The sequence below is a fragment of the Mobula birostris genome, chromosome 10, assembly GCF_030028105.1.
Source record: "Mobula birostris isolate sMobBir1 chromosome 10, sMobBir1.hap1, whole genome shotgun sequence".
NCBI classification, from domain to species: Eukaryota; Metazoa; Chordata; class Chondrichthyes; order Myliobatiformes; family Myliobatidae; genus Mobula; species Mobula birostris.
Window position 1 is genome coordinate 9,180,235 of NC_092379.1, and position 22,485 is coordinate 9,202,719.

The following is a 22,485-nucleotide window of genomic DNA, read 5'->3' on the forward strand; positions in this document are numbered from 1 at the left end:
TAGGGCTCCACTCCAGATTTGTGGCGGGTTTACTCCTTAGCCTTCTCTTCTCCCGAAGATACCCACAAGGCAGTGGGATTTGTAACCCTGGATAGGGGTCCATACCAGGTACTGTCAGCCGGAGCCAGCTGAGCCCGGGACTCGTGTAAGGCACGGTCGTCACGCCCTGTAGTAGTGACATATGGAGCCACTGCCCATATAGAAATTTCTATATTCTATAGTCTATGTTCATCACGTGACAGGACCTAATGTAGTCTTGTAGTATTTCTTAAACGTAGAAATGTATCTCTAATATTGAATTGTCATCATCATCAGTACCTATCTCCTTATTTAGCTCAATTATGGATCATTTCTGACACTAAATCCAGAATTTCGTTTTTCAGTTTTAATACTAAAAATGGAAACGGTATTACAGAATTTGTACAATTTGTACAATTATTCATCAGAACATTTATCCTGCTTTCAGCTGCGTGTTTCAATTTATTTAATTAAAATAAATAAACAACGATACCTTCAGTATGTTCTCTCTAGTGACTGATATTCTGCATAAATATAACAGAAAATGAATGCAGTGCATTTGGCACTTATAGAGTTCAGTAGCACTGCATGCGCCTCCAAAGATCTTGACGTTGTTTATTTACTATTCTATCATTGCAGTCATCGGCATTATTGGTAAAGTATTGGTATTTATTATCCATCTGCCGAAAGTTGTGAATGGTCGTGCCTCTGATGTATTTACCGGTATTGTTGGTTTCTCTGTACTATAGATTTTTACCCATTTGACAGTCTCCAGGTCTCGTTACTACATTTTGATAGTTGTCGCCCTTTACTGCACCCTTTCAATTGCACATTTATCACTTTAAATTCTATTTATTTATAATGCATTTTATCACAGTTAGTTGTAGAGTTTTTATTTCTTTAAAGCTTCTAACCTTCAATGGTTTTGATAATTATTATATCATATATCCTTAGTTTGAAGGTAAACACCCAAGTGAAATCGGAGCAACTTCAATTGTCATTTTATTATTTATGACGTGCGTTAGTCAAGATTTAGTATCAAATCCACGTTAGGAGTTTAAAATGTTATGGAGAGTATCCAGATTGTCAGTAAGTACACAATCGTAACTTGATGCGTTAATTTTGTCCATACCTTTCTAATTATATCACTGTAAATGGGAGTGAATTGCATTGGCAAGAGTGCAAAAAGAATTCAAAAGGTTCTGTGCTAGTGAATTTCAGATATGAGGAAAACTAGATAAATGAGTTTGTATTGCATGAGCAGAAAGGGCGAAGGAGATTGTGATGGGGGTATAAGTTGGACAGACATTTGGAAAATATTCCTCATGTGGCAGAATCACGTTATGGTGGATGGTTTAAGTTTAGTGTAAAGGAGAAGAGCTTTAGAATGGATCTGAGAAAGAGCACTTTCAGCTTGTGGTTGGTTGGAGGCCGGAACAGCATTACCCAGAGGGTAGTACTGGCAGGCACACCCACAGCATTCAATGCATATCGAGTTGGGTATTTGAATTGCTGCGACGCAGAAATCTACAAAACATACTGATGATTGGTAATAGGGGCCCTGTTAATCGGCCTGAACGTGGTGGAATGAAGTATTAATTTCCAACGTGTACAACTCGGAATGAGTGAAGTGTTTTTTTTTCACTGTATTTCCTGATTTGGATGAAATTGTACAATTGGCTTATTTTTGTCACAAGTTCCAAGATACTTGTCTGTAACGACTGTTTTAAATACACCCAACAACTTTGCCTTCACACTCCTCTGTGAAAAGAGTCTCCACAGATTCCTCCTCGTCTGTTTTAAATGTACTCCAACTTATTTGTTGGCTGCAGTTCCGATACCGGGATTAATTATCGTCAACATATCTACTCAATCCAGACTTCTCACTATCTGATAGGTTTCAATGTGACTACGCCAACCCACCAATCATTTTTAACTCCTTGGAGCACAGGCTCAGATACAGCAAACATTCTTCACAGGTTAAACTTTTCACTCCTGGAATAAAGGATTCTCTGCATCATATGCCGTGCCAGTTTATTATATCATTAATACGGGGCCAGAAATTGCTCACAATATGCAGAATATGATTTCCCCAAAACGTTATAAAGCTTCAGTAGAATAGCTTTACTTTTCTATCCCAGTTCTTTCAAAATGAATGCTTACATTGCATTTACATTCTTTTCTGCCCACGCAACCTAACAGATAAACTTGAGAGAACCTTGCGCTAAAAATCCCAACTCATTTTGCAAAACGGAGTTCAGATCTTCTTTTTCGCTATATAGGAAACATTCTACAGCGTTATTCTTCCTACCGAATTGCACAACTCCACATTTCACTGCATTGTACTCCATCTGCCTATTCTTTGTCCACTCCCCTAGCTCCTAACTCTCTGCAGGCTCCCTGTAACTGGAACACAAGCTGTTCCTCCACCATTCTTGTTATCTTCAAACATGATCACCATAAGAACATCCATTTCGGTCTCTAATTACATGCAGCCAATCTGGAAGGCACACCACACTGACTTTTCCTATTCAGCCAATGCAGCACCCGTGCAAGTACTACTTCTAACATGATGGTCTCAAATTTGGTTTTTTAGCCTTTAATGCACCATTGTCAAAGGTCTTTTGAGAATCCAAGAAAGAGAGATCTACCGAATCTCTTTTATCTAACCTGCTTTTTACGTCATTAAGGATTTCTAAATGATGGTTAAGAAAACTACACTGAAAAAAGTATAGTTAAAGAAACTATACTGTCTATTGCATTTTATTATGTAGTTCCAAGTACTCTAAACTTCCATCCTCAGTAACTGACTCATCTAGGTACGGAATTGTTAAAGGATGCAAGGGCTTATAGTGTGGAGCTTGTGGTTTTCTTTTCCAGTCATCCTTGGCCACAGGGGAGGGTGCTGGGATGATATCAGAAGAAGAAGAATAGATTCCAGTGTTTAAATAAGGAGGGAACGGCGCACCATGTAATTCCAGAGCAGACAGACGGCATTCACTGATGTGACGATTGTATTTCAGCTTCTTCTCCAACGATCTGGGGAAATAAAAAAAAAATCTCAGCGATTCAAAGTAATAACAAATGAACAAAGTTGTTAAATCAATGAAAAAAAAACAATTACAGAAGGTATTATTGTTCCTCATTTATTTCCACAGAAAGGTACTCCCCAGTAAGATTCAGAGTGAAGAGTGTTGCAACATCACAATGCAGTCAATCACATGATCCTGAAGTACCGTACAGTTTGTCAATTTACGGTGAAGTGTCAAAGCATAAAGGGTCGCACTGAATAACGGCAACTACCAGGTCTGTTTGTGATTTCCATTATTTTACGTTTTTGTCGAATGCACATACATATACGCAGAAAAGAGAAGCACACCGCGGATACTAAATATGCACGCACAATTGTCACACCACGCACACACACACACACAAATATACACACACTCACTGCTTCTGTCTTCCTCGATTACAGCTAATTTGACCGTTATTGTAATACTGTTGTGCAGACGATGCGGTCTCTCCAGATGTATCACTGCCTACTTACTGGCTATGGCGGTGACGGATCTCCTGGTCATTATCACCAATGTGATATTAAACCGAATAGCTCCGATGGATTTCCCGTCGGGTGCCTTGACCACCATTCCGGCCTGTAATGTGAACTTCATGCTAGGTTACGCGGCAAAAGACTGCTCCGCCTTGGTGAAGGTGATGTTCACCTTTGATCGCTTTGTGGCTATGTGCTGCCAAACATTGAAAACAAAATATTGTACGGAGCGAACGGCGTCTATTGTGATCGGAACGGTCTGTACAGTAGATAGTCTGAAAAATATATTTATGGCTTTTATATATGAATCTGCACATAAAACAGACCCCGGACCATGCATAATTATGTCAACATATTATACCTCGCCTGGCTGGATGGCAAACATTTCAAATCCCTGCCTGCCATTCGCTTTAATTTTGCTGTTTAATTTTTTAACTGTGAGACCCGTTGTAGTGACCATTAGAATTCGCAGGGGACTCCAGCGCGGCGGGAACAGTGAAAGGCAGAACGACCCGGAGACGGACAGTCGCATGAAGTCTATTGCCCTGCTCCTAAGTATATCAGGTATTCTCATCTTTTTGTGGATGCTTGAACTGATAACCTTCCTCTACATTCGTATTGCTGACTCCGCTTACTTCCCAGGTTCTAATATCAGAGACTTGATTTTCCCTCCTGGAAGAAAGCGGATACGCGCTTCAATTCCCATGTTCCTGTGTGAACCAGTTTATTTATGGAGGGACCCAGAGTAAGATCAGATATGAGATAAAGCTGGGGCTGAAATATCCACTGACTCTCATTAATAAAATAATAAAATAAATATATTTATTCTTTTTAAGCAATTAATGTTGCAAATCTTCCTCATCTTCCTTCCTGTCTTCCTGCTTGCTCATTATAAAGTTGAAATCAAAGCTAAGGTCGTGATCGTTGACGAAAGTACAGGTACATGCAGCAGCATTGCAGGCGTAAAACATAGACTCAGTAACTTGTGTTTTTGATTGTCACATGTTTGAACGTACAGTCCAAGGTTTTTCTTTGCATGTCATCACAAGATTACGTTAATTCAATAATGCTTTGAAGTTATACAAGTTAACACGATGGTAGAATACAGAATAAAGTGCAGTGTAGGTCAACAAATAAAATGCGTCGCTCATTGGAGGTAGAGCTTGTCTTTATTGTATAAGGGCTCTGTTCAAGAATGTGATAACATTGAGACTGAAGCAATCCCTGAGCATTGTGGTATGTACTTCTTCTGGCTCATAGAAGGAGAAAGGAGAGACAAAGTCTCGGTCTGTGGCGTCTCTGATTATGTTGTCTGCTTTTCAGAGACAGCGAGGTGTCGATAGATAGGAGTTCGACTGCATGATGTAATGAGCAGTGTCTACAATTCTCTGCGGGTTTTTTTTTTTGATTCGAGATCGGAGCATTGCTAGCAGTTCATGAGCACCAAAGGTGTCACGCCCAATTTCATTCGCTTGGTGAGAAAATTAACATGAGACTTTCATGTTTGTAACGTCCGTATGGATACTTCCTCCGAGGAACTAGAAGCTTTCATCCTTTCCCATTTCAGCATTGTTAATGTAAACAGGAGTAATGCACCAACACTACCTCCATACCACTCCGGAAGTCAATAATCAGCTGTCTATTTTCCTGATAATACGCAACGTTCACAGCAAAAGCATAAGAGTATTGAGAATAAGAGCTGGAATGTTATGATGAAGTTGTATTATTGAGTATAAGAGCTGGAATGTTATGATGAGGTTGTATTGTTGAGTATACGAGCTGGAAAGTTATGATGAGTTTGTATTATTGAGTATAAGAGCTGGAATGTTATGTATAATGAGGTTGTATAAGGCATTGGTGAGGCCGAATCTGGAGTATTGTGTTCAGTTTTGGTCATCAAATTACAGGAAGGATATAAATAAGGTTGAAAGAGTGCAGAGAAGGTTTACAAGGATGTTGCCGGGACTTGAGAAACTCAGTTACAGAGAAAGGTTGAATAGGTTAGGACTTCATTCCCTGGAGCGTAGAAGAATGAGGGGAGATTTGATAGAGGTATATAAAATTATGATGGGTATAGATAGAGTGAATGCAAGCAGGCTTTTTCCACTGAGGCAAGGGGAGAAAAAAAAAACAGAAGACATGGGTTAAGGATGGGGGGGGGGAAGTTTAAAGGGAACATTAGGGCGGGCTTCTTCACACAGAGAGTGGTGGGAGTATGGAATGACCTGCCAGACGAGGTGGTAAATGCGGGTTCTTTTTTAACATTTAAGAATAAATTGGACAGATACATGGATGAGAGGTGTATGGAGGGATATGGTCCGTGTGCAGGTCAGTGGGACTAGGCAGAAAATGGTTCGGGACAGCCAAGAAGGGCCAAAAGGCCTGTTTCTGTGCTGTAGTTTTTCTATTGTTTCTATGGTTTATATAAATTAATAACATATTGATATTCCAGAAAGAACATAATTTGAATACAACCATATCTATTTTAGTACAAAGTAGTCAACATGATCTCAAGATTACCGTACTGTGCTAGTGAATGGGGTTCTAAATGTTTGATTAAGGACTGAATCGGTGACGGGAAGTAGCTTTTCTTGAACCTTGTGGTGTGGGACCTAAGGATTCTGTAGCCTCTACCCAATGATTTTCGTTGATAGATGTTACCCGTGTTCCTTCCTCTGTAAATGGATGCAAGGCTTTCTCATCAGTAGACCTCCAGTGGGGATTCGTAACAACATCACCTCCTCGCTGATCATTAATACAGGTAGGCGCACCGCAGGATTGCGTGCTTAGCTCCCTGCTCTACTTTATGTACACACATAGTGTGGCTAAGCACAGTTCAATATACAAAAATTCAGAGGGCTCTGCTGTTGTTGGACGAATCACAGATGCTGACGATTCAGTTTACCAGAGAGAGGGATGATGCCTGGTTGAGTGGGGTTGCAGTGATAGCCTCTCACTCATTGTCAGTCGAACTACAGAGATTTCAAAAAGGGAAAATAGAGTGACGGTCTACATTGGCGATAAGCGGTAGAGAGTGTCACCAGGTTTATGTCCGGATAACATATCGGTTGAGCTTGCCTGGGCCCTGCACATAAATGTAATCACAAAGAATCCGCGGCTGTAACTTAACTTGGATGGAAGGATAAAATGGTTCAGCTTGTGCTCTACCATACTTCTTCTCTGAAGCGAAACTATTAGTTGCAATTATTTTGAGAGGATGCAATTCAAATGTGCAAATGCAAAGATTCTAAATGTACGAATCTGCAGAGAACAGTGGATTCTGCCCAAAATATAATCCACATAGTGTGCGACGAATTTAGCAAGGCTTTTGATACGTTTCCACATGTGAGTTTGGTTAAGGAGGTCCACCCTTTTGGCATTCAAAATGAGGCAGTAAATTGGATTCGACGGTCATTTCAGGGAGAAGCCAGAGATTCAAAGTAACTGGTTGTTTAGCTGACTGGAGGACTGTGACTAGTGTTTTGCCACAGGCATCAGTGTTGCGCTTGTTGTTTTTTGATCATATATATCAACGTTCTGGATGATAATGTAGCAAACTGGGTAAGCATATCTGCGGATGACACTGAGAATGGGGCTGTAGTGGACAGCGAGTAGGTCTATTGAAGCTTTCAGTGGGACCCGGGACAGCTGGAAAATGGACTAAAATGGCAGATGGGATGTAACCCATACAAGTATGAGATATTGCACTTTGTGAGAACAAATAGCAGGACCTACACGGTGAAAGGTAGGGCAATGCAGAGAGGGTTGTCGAAATACAGATCCATAATCTTCGAAAGCAACATTATAGTTAGGTAGGGTCGTGAAGAAAGCTTTTGGCACATTGGCCTTCATAAACCAAAGTGCTGAGTAAAGGAGTAGGGATATTATGTTGAAGTTGCATTACAAGTTTGTAATGCCCAATTTGGAGCACTGTGTGCAGTTTTGGTCTGCTGTCAGGAAATGCAGAGGAAGCTTGACCCAGACGCAGAACAGCAGAGACGATTTCCAGTAACTGTTAATTTTAATAACAACTGCAAAATAAAAGGCCATGAGGAGGTCACGAAACACTAGAGGACAGATACTAAGTATAACAAGGCATCAGGGTAGCTGATGGCTAGGAGTAACTGGATCAGGCTGGCTGTTTCGGTAAGCCAAAAAGCTGTGGATGAGAAATGAGCTTACATGGGTTTAAGTGGGCTGCGGGCGATGTCTGAAAGGAGTGGAAGCCGGACGGAGACTGGGAAGTGTATAGGTTTGTTGGACCCCCCCCCCCCCACTTCTTCCCATTCCACGCTCCATGGGGTCACCAGACGGCCCAGGATAATACGGATGGGTCTGGTGGAACGCCTCAATGATCAATGGATCTAAGATAAATAGTAGGCACACCTCTCCTCTCGGCCGTCCCCTTCCCGGTCGAGAAGGTACTGCATACCATGTCCATGACGGAGTGAATGCATTAACTTGCAAACCATGTAGACTGGACCACGTTCCACCATCCTTCGTTCCGGAGGTGAAGTCTCACGTGGGTAGAGGCAGTACATATTGAAAGTAGGAGTTATCCCGAGGTACACTGGCAAGTGATTGAGGAAGTGACTGCATTAATGCAATGAATAATCTTAAAAGGAGCAATTACTGGGCGCCAGCTTTCAGGAGTCGACGCACAGGGTCAGATCTCGGTTGGGCAACCAGCCACGGTCTTAAGGCCGCAGGTCAGCCAGACGGTAATCGGCGCGGTTAGCTCTTCCAAACATCTCCATATCGGTGAACAGTGCCCTCGCGAGCGGGACCTCGACTATTGGCTCCACTGTGGGGAAACCACGGGGACTGGTAGACATAACATAGTTCAAAGTGTGAAATGCCCGCAGCAGAGGAGGTGGGTAGATTATGGCATAATTTGGCCAGAACACACAGTTCTTCCATGCGGGAAGGTTACAGACAGTGAAGCAGCGCAGGAAATTCTGCAATTTTTGATTGGCTTTTCTGACTGACTGCTGGTCTGCGGATGATAGCGAGAGAGCAAACTCACTCAGGTGCGAAGGAGGGAGCAGACGGCTCTCCAGAAGCGCAGGACGATTTCTGGGCCTCGGTCCAACATAATGTCCTGACGAAAAGCGTGGAGGCGAAATATATGTTGGAGATCAAGGTCCACTGTCTCAGCGCCTTGTGGAAGCCTGGGGAGAACAGTGAAGAAACACACATCAAAGTTGCTGGTGAACGCAGCAAGTCAGGCAGCATCTCTAGGAAGAGGTACAGTCGACGTTTCGGGCCAAGACCCTTCGTCAGGACTAACTGAAAGAAGGGATAGTAAGAGATTTAAAAGTGGGAGGGGGAGAGGGAGAGCCGAAATGATATAAGAAGACAGGCGGGGGAGGGATGGAGCTAAGAGCTGGAAAGTTGATTGGCAAAAGGGATATGAGATGTTCATGGGACAGGGGGCCCAGGGAGAAAGAAAAGGGGGAGGAGGGAAAAAACCAAAAGGATGGGCAAGGGGTGTAGTGAGAGGGACAGAGGGAGAAAAAAGAGAGGGAGAAAAAAAGAATCACACTCAGGTTGGAGGAACAACACCTTATATTCCGTCTGGGTAGCCTCCAACCTGATGGCATGAACATTGACTTCTCAAACTTCCGCTAATGCCCCACCTCCCCCTCGTACCCCATCCGTTATTTATTTATATACATACATTATTTTGTCTCCCTCTCCTTTTTCTCCCTCTGTCCCTCTCGCTATACCCCTTGCCCATCGCCTGGGTTCCCCCTCCCCCTTTTCTTTCTCCCTAGGCCTCCTGTCCCTTGATCCTCTCATATCCCTTTTGCCAATCACCTGTCCAGCTCTTGGCTCCATCCCTCCCCCTCCTGTCTTCTCCTATCATTTCGGATCTCCCCTCCCCCTCCCACTTTCAATTCTCTTACTAGCTCTTCTTTCAATTAGTCCTGACGAAGGGTCTCGGCCTGAAACGTCGACTGTACCTCTTCCTAGAGATGCTGCCTGGCCTGCTGCGATCAACAGCAACTTTGATATGTGTTTCTTGAATTTCCAGCATCTGCAGATTTCCTCGTGTTTGCGGAGAACAATGAAGTTGGCTGCCTTGGAGAACCGGTCCACCGTGGTCATAATCACCGTGACCCCATTGAAAGTTGGTGAACCAGTAGGGGCGCAGGAGCCCAGAGGGTCACTGGTTGGAGGAATAGGAATGGAGGCATTAAGGGAAGCTGCGACGAACTGACGTACATCGGCAATCATGCTGAGCCATCAGAACCAGTGTTCCAGAAAATCCAGAGTCCGTAGTGCCCCGGCTGTCCGTACAGAGTGAGGAGTGATCGCACGGCGGCCGGCACCTAAATCCGGTTGGCAGGTGTTACGACTGGAGCAGATTCGTGTTTTGGGGTATACGGATCTGGTTCTCAAGATCCCAGACGTTCGTGGCGAGGATCAGCGAATAAAATAACAAGCTGCGGGTCGATATCCGTTTCGCTGAATAGGACTGTCGCGATAGGGCGTCCGCTTTATTGTACATAGAGTTGGGTCGGTACGATATAGTGCAGTTGAATTCTTCTCTCTGAGAGGACCCAGCGAGATTGACAACTGTAGGTTGATTTGCTGGGTCTGTTGTATTGATATAAGGTATCGATGGTCAATCTAGATCAAGAAGGGCTCGGTGTTTACAATCAGCCGATGTCTCCATTTCTCGAGGGCCCATTTCTCCCGGTCTCCAACTCCATAACGGCACTGAGTTTGCGCAAGAAAAAGGTCAAAACGTGTGACCTCCCGTCTGGGGCACGCTGGGAGGGGAAGACCCCAAGCGGAAGACCGTCGGAAGACGCAATACAGCTAAAGATAGCGCCAGAAGCCGACTGCCTCCAGATCATGTGCGAAATAGTTTAAATTGTTCTATTTAATGTCTCTTCTATCCTTTTCAATGCGGCTGGGGTCTTGTCGGAGTTTTATTGTTCTAGATATAGAAAACTGCAAAAAGTTCCCTTTCGGGGTGAGGCCCTGCAGCCCTTTGGACAACGTGATTCACGGCTGGTGTCGCCGAGAGCTCGGATTATCAGAACAGCCAGATAGCAGTGTAAGCTGATGTCGAAATAAAAGACGCTGCAGACTGTAATATGGAAACAGCGAGTTGTTGGTCTCCCCTTTCGGCAAGAGTGAAACATCAATCTCCTTCATTTGCGACAGGGTTGAACAGTTTTTTAATGGATTCTGGATCATGGTCTCTTTGGGGGCTTTGCTGTTGCTTGCTTGACAGTTGGTGGTGAGGGGCTGTGTGATTTGATGCTTTGCTGCTGCTTGTGCGTGGGAGGGTGGTGTAGGACTTTGGGGATCGAAAAGTTTTTCTGTCATACATTCTTCGGGGCTTTTCTACTGTAATATTAAGCAGAACCATTAAACCAATGAACCAATGAGTCAATAGCCATGATACGAAAGAGGTGATAGATAGGCTTGGTAAGGACTCAACACAGAGACCGGAGCAGGAATTCACCATAGCCTCCTACGTGCGTAGAACCGTGGGAGTGTTGAGAAGGTCAGAGAAAGTGAATTGGGCTACGATGCTCCATGGAAAGATCAGGTGAAACTTAGTACATAGAGGGCCACTCATCTCTAACTGACGGTGGTGAATTCTGTAGATGTGGTGGGCACTTCATCGGCGACTCCGCAGTAATTGCAGAACTTGTTTCTCCGCACGCTCTTGGGGAACGAGGTGGTGGCGGTTAGGGCCGCACTCTGTGGTCTGGAGGCATTGATGATCAGGGTCTGGCAGTCTGAAATGTTTTTTTGGAATGGAACGGGCGTTCTGGCTGATGAACTGGAACGTCATTTCTGAAGGTGCTTGACAATTCGGAGAGTCATTCTGATGAAACCTGATCGGTGGACATCTCCCTGATAAGATAACTGGACTTTGAAGCACTGTGCTAGACAGTCATGGTGATGGGCCAGAGGCACTTCTGCATTCCAAACACATTTCGCTGCGAGGGTCCTGAATTCCAGCACCGATCGTGGGCCTTGTCGCAGGAGAAAATATATCCTATCCGCTGCCCTATTGCATCTCCCGGATGGTCGAAAACCCGACGCGTTTCAGGGCTGAATTCCTTCTATTTAGAGCAAATGGTAGTTAGCGGGGTTCCAGATCAGAGACTGCTGAGTGAAGATAATTTTGGTTCGGTCTGAACATACAGATATAGCTGGAGCTCGAATTTTTAGACGCATTTGGGCAGGAAGTTGCATTACCCGGTTGTGAATTCATTGAAGCATTCGGGCTCCGCGTGAAGAGCTGGCCGGCACATGTAGCTGTTTCACTGTGGAGAGAAGACTGACAGTGATATCGGTTTCTTGCTGCTTTTGCACTGTGTGCTCATGTCAGTGAACAACTTCCTTTAGACAAGTACTCTGCTGATTCAGTCGCTGTTTCACCCATCATATCAGGAATGGTAGAGGAGGCTTGACTCAAGCGCAGAGCAGTGGAGAAGATTTAGCGGTGAGCAACTATTTTAGTAGTAAACTGCAAGTTACTAAAAGCCACGAGGGTGCACAAAACAAGAGAACACGACAAATTTGCGGATGACACCGAGATTGGGGGTGTAGTGGAGAGCGAGGCAGGCTACCATGGTTTGCAGAGGGTTCTGCATCAGCTGGAAAGAAATGGGCTAAAAGTGGCTGATGAAATGCAATGCAGTCAAGTGCAAGGTTTTGAAATTTGGTACGACCAACCAGGGAAGGTATTATACAGTGAAGAGCAGGACACTGAGCAGTATGGTTGAGCAAAGGGATCTGGTAATATAGGTACATAATTCAAAGAAAGTGGTGTCACAGGTAGACAGGGTTGTAAAAAAAGCATTTGGCACTTTGCCCTCCAGAAATCAATGTACTGAGCACAGAAGATGGGATGATATGTTGAATTTGTATCAGATGTTGGTTGGGCCTAATTTGGAGTTTTGCGAGCAGATTCCATCAGCTACCTACAAGTAAGATATAAACAACGTTGAAAGAGTTCTAAGAGCATATTCAGGGTTGTTGATAGGGGTATACAGAATTATGAGGGGTATATATAAGGTAAATGCAAGCAGGTCTTTTCCACTGAGGTCATGGGTTAAGGTGAAAGGTGGTAAATTTAAGGGGAATATGATGGGAAAATTCTGCACTCAGAGTTTTGGGAGAGTGTGGACTGAGATTCCAGCACATGTGGTGCATGCGAGCTCGATTTCAACAGTTAAGAGAAGTTTGGATAGGTGCATAGATAGCTAGATTGTAGGGAAACGCATGGTTGTGGTCCCGCGGGAAGTCGATGGGAGTAGGTAGCTTAAATGATCTTTGCATGGACTAGATGGGCCGTAACTTCCTGTGTTGTATTTATCCATGACTCGATAACAAGGCAGCAAGGTAACTAAAGGCTAGGAGCAAGTGATTGAGGCTGGTTGGTTCGTTGCACATATATGGGCTCCGTATGAGGGCTGGGTTCAAATAGACGGCATGTGATGAGCTTGAACGATTGGCAGTTGACCAGTGTTAGCTGGGTGGGGACTGGTGGGAGCCTGCCTGTGCAGGTCCGATGACAGGAAACAGTGTAGGAAACAATTGCAACGGTTTTTCAAGACTGAAGGACCTGAGTTACAGGAAGTTTGAGTACGATAGAACTTTATTTCCTAGAGCGTAGGAGAATGAGGGGATGTTTAAAAGTACACAAAATCATGAGAGGTATATATCGGGTACATGCATGCAGGCTTTCTCCACTGAGGCTGGGTGATTCTAAAACGAAAATGAAACTTGAAACGCTTAGGGAGCATGAGAGGGAACTTCTCTCAGAGGATGGTAAGAGCGTGGACGAGCTGTCGGTGCAATTTCTTCTTGCGGGTTCAAACTCAAAACCTAAGATAAATGTAGGTACATAGATGGATGGGAGGGGTATAGAGGACAATAGGACGGATTCAGATCGAAGGGGTAAGGTGCATTTAGAGTTCAGCACGGACTATATGGACTGAAGGGACAGTTTCTGTGCTATGGTGTTCTATGACTATATCAAGGGCACATCCCTCCACACCATCCACAGCATTACAAGATACACTGCCTCAAGAAAGCTGCATCCAACCTCCAGCACATCTACCATACAATACCATATAATCTTCATTGCTGGGGTAACGTACTTTCGAATCTTAATATCAGTAAGACACATCGATGGTGATGCACTTTAGGAAGACTATACCTGCAAATATCCCTGTTACTATTGATGCAGAGGGCGTACAAGTAGCTGGAAGTGCACCTCGTCTACAGATTTGAGTGGAACACCAACACGGAGGCTGTGAACAAGCAGGACCAGACCCGCTTCTACTTCCTGACAAGACTGAGTTACTTTGCAGGATACAAGCCTCTCCTTCACATGTTCTACTGGTCTGTGGTTGATGATACAATCTTCTAGTCGTTGGTACAATCTCCTAATCAGTGGCATCAACACCGATGATGTCAACAGGCTGAATACACTGATTGGAAGGCAAATGATTGGATGCTCTGGTAGAACAAAAAAAAACTCTGTTAAAATCCTGACAATTCTGGACATGGATTCTCAGTCTCTGAATCCCAATTTGGTACACTTTCCGCAGTAGAATAGACAACTGCTCTGCTCCAAAAGCGCTACGAGAGGTCATTCATACCTTCGGCCATTAACATCTAAAATGAGGCAACCTAAAGTCGAAGAAGTGAAGAGCACAAACCAGAGAAAATTTTCAGATTCTAGAAATCCAAGCAACACACTCAACATGCTCGAGAATCTCAGCAGGCCAGACAGCATTGATGGAAAACAGTTCAGTCGGCGTTTCGGGCAAAGACACTTCATCACGACTGGACGAAAAAAAAGTGAGGAGTCAGAAATAAGGAAGAAACACAAGGTTATAAGTTAAACTGGGAGGGGGGATGGGTGAAGTAAAAAGCTTGGAAGTTGATTGGTGAACGAGATACAGAGCTGGAGAAGGAGGTATCGAATAGTGGAGGAAAAAAGGCCATGGGATAAAGGGGAAGGAGCACCAGAGGAGGGCAATGGGAAGGCAAGTAAATAAGGTGAGAGATGGAAAAGGGGTTGGGTAATAGAGAAAGAGGGGGGCGCATTACGAGTTCAGGAAATTGATGTTCATGTGATCTGTCTAGAGTCTACATAAATTGGATATATAATATTGCTCCTCTGAACAGAGTGTGGCCTCATTGTGACAGTAGTGGAGGCCATGGATGGACATGTCGGAATGGGAATGGGAGGTGGAATTAACATGGGTGGCTACTAGGAGATCCCGCTTTTTCTGGTGGACAGAGCGGAGTTGCTCGGCGAAGCGGTCCCCCAACCTATGTCGGGTCTCACCGATATATAAGAAGTCACAGCGGGGGTACAGGATGAATAGGTGACCTCAACAGACTCACAGGTGAACCGTCGCCTCACTTGCAAGTACTATTTGGGGCCCTGAATGGTAGTGAGGGAGGAGGTCTATGTAGCACTTGTTCCACTTGCAAAGATGTGCGAGGAAGGATGTGCCAGCGGCGAGGGAAGACTGTACAAGGGACTAGTGCAGGGAGCTATTACCGCAGAAAGCAGAATGTGGGTGTAGGGGGAGGGAGGGGGTGTTGTTGCTGGTGGTATCCCGCTGGAGATAGCAGGTTAAGGGGAATTATGTGCTAGACGCCATGGCTGGTGGGGTGACAGATGAGGACAAGAGGAACCCTATCCCTGGTGCGGTGGCGGAAGTTTGGGCTGAAGGCAGATGTGTGCGAAATGGAATACATGGGTTTAAGGGCATGGTTGAAGCTGGACAAAGGGAAGTCCCTTTATGTGAAGAAGGAAGTCACCTCCTTCATCCTTGATTGACATTCCTCATCCTGAGAGCAGATGTGGCGGACACAAAGGAACTAAAAGAAGGGGGTGACATTTTTTATAAGCAGCAGGGTGGGAGCAGGTATAATCTACGAAGCTGTGAGAGTCAGTCGATTTCTAATAGCTATCACTGGATAGGCCGTCTCCAGAGATAGGGACTGAGCGATCTTAAAAGTGAAGGAAATTGTCGGAAATAGACCAGGTAAATTTGAGGGAGAATGGAAGAAGGATGTAATGTTAATGAAATTGACGAACTCGGCATGGGTGCTGGAAGCAGCACCAACGCGGTTGTGGATGTGACGTCGGAAAGGTGGTGGTGGGACACTGGTGTAGGCTTGTAACATAGACTGCTCCACGTAGTAGACAAAAAAAAGAAGCAGGGATAGCTGGGAGCCATACGAGTAATCATGGCTACACCTTTTGTTTGAAGGAAGTTGGAGGAACAAAGGAGAAATTATTGAGAGTGATGATGTTCCGCTCGATAGAGGAGAGGGGTGGCGGAGGTGATCTAGTTGGGCGTGGTGTCCGGAAAGAAACAAAGAGTTTTAGGCCCTCGTGGTGGTGAACCAAGATGTATAGAGACTGGACATCCAGGATGGCAATAAGAAGCTTGTGGCCAGAGAACTTGAAATTATGGAAAAGATCACGAGCGTCACGGATATAGATAAAGAGGGACCGAAACGATGGGGGGGGGGGGGGTGATGGGAGGCAGGTGTGATAAAACTGAGTCGGGGTATGCAAATACTGTATGAGTTCAGTGGAGCAGGAAAAAAAAGTTGTATCAATGTGTCTACCTAGAACAGCCTTGTTGATGTATAAACAGAAGGTGCGGGTTGAGGGAACTATGAGTTTTGTGGCAGAGAATGGGAGATCCCCAGAGTTAATATGGTCGGTGATGCTGTGCATTGATGCCAAGGAACTCCTCCCTATTTCAAGACAGTTCTGGACATTGTTAATGTGGAATGCTGAAGTTCTGATTCACTGAATTATTGGCAGACAGTAGGCGCGGTGGTGGGGATTGTGCGCGCCTCTGGCGTAGCAACGACTAAGTCTCAAGGCATGGTGTCTAAGCTTGCGTCGGTGCCGCCCTCCCCACCGCAGTGTATTTGCTCAATAGAAGGCAAACTGTAATGTGGTTGACTGCAGATTTCTGCAACACTTACGTACTCAGTGTCTGAGCTACGGAGTCGTCTGTTTACGGGTACTGTACCAGGAGAGAAGCGTCGGAGCTGCTGTCAGTGCAGACCCCCAGTGTTTGCCCAGTAGAAGACAAGCTACGTTGTGATTAACTGCTGCTTCCTTCGGCATTCATAGACTGAGAATCTGTCTTATTGTCCTACAAATAGACAAGAGTCTCTTGTAAGATACAGACTTAAGAAAGTTACAATATTTCCGCACAGTTATTCATACGGAATTCTTAAATGGACTAACTGTTTGTCAACACACATCAAATTTGCTGGTGAACGCAGCAGGCCAGGCAGCACCTCTAGGAAGAGGTACAGTCGACGTTTTGGGCCGAGACCCTTCGTCAGGACTATCTGAAGGAAGAGCTAGTAAGAGATTTGAAAGTGGGAGGGGTGAAGGGGAGGTCCAAATTGATAGGAGAAGACAGGAGGGGGAGGGATGGAGCCAAGAGCTGGACAGATGATTGGCAAAAGGGATATGAGAGAATCATGGGACGGGAGCCCCAGGGAGAAGGAAGGGGGGTAGGGGGGAAAACCCAGAGAAAGCAGGATCTCCCAGTGGCCACACATTTTAATTCCACATCCCATTCCCATTTTGAAAAGTCTATCCACGGCCTCCTCTGCTGTAAAGATGAAACCACACTCATGTTGGAGGAACAACAGCTTATACTCCGTCTCGGTAGCCTCCAACCTGATGGCATGAACATCGACTTCTCTAAATTCCGCTAATGCCCCACCTCCACCTCGTACCCCATCCGTTATTTATATACACACATTCTTTCTCTCTCTCTCTCTCCTTTTTCTCCCTCTGTCCCTCTGACTATACCGCTTGCCCATCCTCTGGGTTTTTCCACCCTCCCCGCTTTCCTTCTCCCCGGACCTCCTGTCCCATGATCCTCTCATAGCCCCTTTGCCAATCACCTGTCCAGCTCTTGGCTCCATCCCTCCCCCTCCTGTCTTCTCCTATCATTTTGCATCTCCCCCTCCCCCTCCCACTTTCAAATCTCTTACTAGCTCTTCCTTCAGTAAGTCGTGACGAAGGGTCTCGGCCTGAAACGTCGACTGTACCTCTTCCTAGAGATGCTGCCTGGCCTGCTGTGTTCACCAGCAGCTTTGATTTGTGTGGCTTGAATTTACAGCACCTGCAGAATTCCTCGTGTTAACTGCTTGTCACCCAGTTACAAATGTCAAAGCAATAAATGTCGCTCTGAAGACCATCAAGTGCAAATTTATCGTAGTTCCACCATTTGGCATTGTCACAAACACTTATTCAGAAAACAAAATGTATACCAGACACATCACACACAGACAACACACAAACCATTCTCACCACACACATATAACACGCACAAAAATGCGCGCGCGCGCGCGCACACACAGACACACACACACACACACACACACACAAACACTCATGATAGCACAATGCATTTCCACTATTTCCTCATTGCCCAAAACACCACACATTCACACACCACAAATTAACGTAACAAGCACACCACCCTCACAAAATAGAAGCGTCACCACTCTTATGTCTGTCACACACATACCAGAGCAATACTTATGCCATTATCACATAACGTCTTTACGTAATGGCGGGAGACTTTAATCAAGCTCGCTTCAAATCTCTCGCTAACTAGCAACTAGTGCCTGCATTACTGGAGGACTCAACACAGTTGACTGATTCTATTCCACCATCACAAACACAATCCACCGCCCACACTTTGGTAAATCCGAAACCTGGCTCTGCTTCATCTGCTTTTGTACAGGCAGGAAGTGAAGAGCGATAGGAAGACAATAAAGAGCTTGGTGGTAGAAACGAAGAGAATATTGGATGGATCACGTTCAAGGATTCATTAATGGACCTAAAATACAAAAATTGACACTGACTTCAAGAGGATGTATGTGGATGTGTGTACACCCACAACATAAGTTCAATTCTTTCTATGACGGAGGCCCTGTATGATTAGGCTAGATCAAAGTGACATTTAGGACAGTTGCTTTAGAGTCAGATAACAAATCCACGTAATACGAGAAAAAGAATACAATTTCGGACTAAATTGAATCACAGATTGACAGCTGACAGCTGTACCTGGGCTTGCACATTATCTCTTCCAACACGACGAGATCGCATAGCATAAATGGTGACGACCCGTTACTCCCGGATGAGCTCGGGGCACCTTAAGCAGGATTTGACTGGAAGAGTTTTAACACACCCACTCGAACCTCTGATTTCTGATAATCCTGCTATCCCTGTCTCCGAAGCTGACGTCCAGGCATTCCACAAAAATGAGAATTCAGGAAAAACAGACGGTTTAACAATTAGAGTACGAGCGATTTGCAAGGTCTAAATAGCTGGACTGCTCATGGACGACTTCCACCGCTCACTTCAGTAGCTCTGATTTGTCTGGCACTTCAGTCTGCTCCGAATCATCTGGATAACACACACTCCGTAGTCAGTCAGCTGTTCATCAACTAGCTTGGTATTCAACACAATCATACTATATAATCTCAACAGCTATATTCAACACTTAGTCCTCTGTGCCTCTCTGCGCACATGGGTACGTGAATAGTTTGCAGAACATCATAAGAATATTAATACAGACCACATTCAGTCAGACTTGGAAAAGAATAGTTCCTCACTGACCATTAATATTGGTGCACTTCAAATCTACATTCTTACGCCCCTGCGTTTCACTCTAAACACACATGACTCCCGTACTAAACAAAGCTTCATAAATAAACTCCATGATGACATCACGGTGATTGGATGTAAGACACAGAAAATGCTGGAGGAACTCAGCAAGTCCGGCAGCATCTACGGAAAACAGTAAATAGTGGACGTTTCAGGCCGTGACCCTTCATGAGATGTTGCATGGCCTGCTGAGTTCCTCCAGTATTTTACTATGTTGCTTTACATTTCCAGCATCTGAGTCATCAGCTGTTAATACTTGGGAGCTCACATATCATATTATTATATTAGAATATTTTCCCTCTGCATCGGGATAGACTCAGATGGAGCGCACCACTGCGATTTTCCTTTCTTAAAAGGTTAAGGAAGTTTTGATAATTATATAAAAAATGTCATCTTGTGTAAGGTTGTTGGTTTCAGTGGGCTAAGGGTGGCTTTCACCAATTATATCCGGCCTCTGAGACTTTGTTCGAATGAGAAGCAGGATTACACAATATATATAATTACTGATGAAAAATACATATTCATATCAGCAGTTTTAATTTGTTTGTTTCAATTAATATATGTAGCATAATAGCCGATGATGCCTTCCTATCTAATATGCTCCCTGGTGACTAATATTAGGGATAAGTATAAGAATCTCTGAATGCAGCGTAGTGTCTGTTGACAAGTGTCAATAGCAATGCATGGAGTTCCACGAATCTTCGAGTTGGTCGTTTGCTATTGCATCATAGCGCTAATCGGCATTCCTGGTAAAGCACTGGCTTGAATTTAAATCTTTAAAGTGTTGTGTGAATCGTACCACGGCTGTGTTTATAGACACTTATGCTCCCTGTCGATTATAGAATTTATTTTTACCTCTTTGCTATTCTTCCAGAGGCTTTAATCGTTTTCCCCCATATGTTGTAACGTTTTTCGAATGCTTTATTCCTTTTTAATTTAATTTATTTATAATGCAATTTATTGTGCTAGTGGTAAATTGTATTGTTGCACGGCTTCTTTTGCCACAGATGGACTCTTTAGTAAGCTCCATCATCACAGCGCAGTTAAGCACATGATAGAATTCTTAATAAGTAGCATTTTGCCAACTCATATCAAATGTCAAAGCCAAAAGAAGTCACAATGTGTACCGTCAAGAACATTTGCAGCTGTAAATTCCAGTTCTACCTCCTGGTAAGGCTTTCAAATTCGAGAAGGAAATTTACACCACAAACGACATACGGTTCATTGAAATTTAATGTAAATAACACACAGAATATACTCAGCATACAAAATATAGGCAGAGCATATACACACACACACCCACACACACACAAACTCACATTCACCACACACAAATCCACATAGCACTCTTATACATAGACAGGTATGCGTATTGTAACTCGCACACTCTCACAATCTCACTCAAGCTACACACAAATACACACACAGAGTTAGGCACGTAACCACACTCCCTCGGTCTTCCTCTTTTCCAGCTAACCTCGTCGTGATTGGGGTAATGCTTCGCAGACGATGCGGTCTCTCCAGATGCATGACTGTCTACCTGCTGTCGATGGCTGTAACGGATCTCCTGGTCATTATCACTGGCGTGATATTAATCCGGATTGCTCCCATGGCTGACCCGTCCAATTTCCTGAACTTCTCCCCGATTTGCAATGCGAATATCGCGGGAGCTTCCTGCGCAAGAGACTGTTCTGTCTGGGTGATGGTGATGTTCACCTTTGATCGCTTTGTGGCAATCTGCTGCCAAAAATTGAAAAGGAAATACTGCACCGAGCGAATGGCAGAGGCGGTGATCGGAACGGTTGTCGCCCTGTGCTGTTTCAAAAACATATTTGTGTATTTTGTATATGAACCTCCACAGAAAAATGAGCCAACAATATGTATAATTAAAGCAGCATATTATACCTCAGCTGGCTGGATAGCATATGACTGGATCGACAGCATTTTAATTCCTTGTCTTCCACTGGTTCTAATACTGTTGTTCAACGTCATAACCATTAGATACATTGTTAGGGCCATTAGAATCCGCAGGAGACTCCAGAGCAGCGGGAACAGTGGGAGACAGAATGACCCGGAGATGGACAACCGCAGGAAGTCTATCATCTTGCTCCTAAGTATCTCTGGTATCTTCGTCCTTTTTTGGATAATTTCACTGGTGTCATTCCTCTACGTTCGCATTGCCAACGCTTCTTACTTTTCGGGATCCAATTTCAGTGAATCAGTTTTTCCTCTGGAAGAAAGCGGTTATGCGCTTCAATTCCTGTGCTCTTGTGTGAACCCATTCATTTATGCTGGGACACAGAGTAAGATCAGAGACGAAATAAAACTGGCACTGAAATATCCATTGACTCTGTTTATTAAAATTGCTAAATAAAAATAGACATTTTTTTATTCTTGGCTCTTGGTTTATGTTGCTAACCTTCTTCATCTAGTTCTGCATCATTTCGATTGCCCATTTATTAAGTCAACAGCGTATATGCAAACACATAGATTTGCAGCTGAAATGGACATCTTACTTGCAGCACTATCGCATGTACATAATATCAGATATGCAGCATTCACACGTAGAATACATTAAACATCTCTTTTTTTCACAAGAGAGAGTATATTAGAATGTTGTAGTTCACTGTGACCACAGTGGCCCTGAACTTATGCTGGGACACGGAGTAAGATAAGAGACGAGATCAAACTGGCGCTTAAATATCCACTGACTCTGTTCAGGAAACTTGTTAAATATAAATAAGCATTCTTTATTCTTGGTGAGCGGTTTATTTTGTGGAACATCTTAATCTAATCTCTATTATCTCGATTACTCAGTCATATCGTCAACAACGCATGTACAAACACATATATTTACAGGTGAAATGGACATCTTACTTGCAGCAACATCGCATGTACATAATATCAGATATTCAGCGTCCACACGGAGAAGAAATTAAACACAGGCATCAAAGTGGTCATATTGTTGCCAAGCGATGGGGTTTAAGGTTGTGCTACCTGTTTCAAGAACAAAATTGTTGAAGGGAAGTAGCTATCCTTGAACATGTGGCTGTGGGCTTTCAGTCATCCTGCCAATGACAACAGAGTGGAGATGGCATAGCCTGGTTGCCCGGTGGGTGGTCATGTTTGATGATCGATGTTGCCTTCTTCAAGCGGCCGTCGAGAGCCTCCATTGGTCAGACTTGACCATGGATAT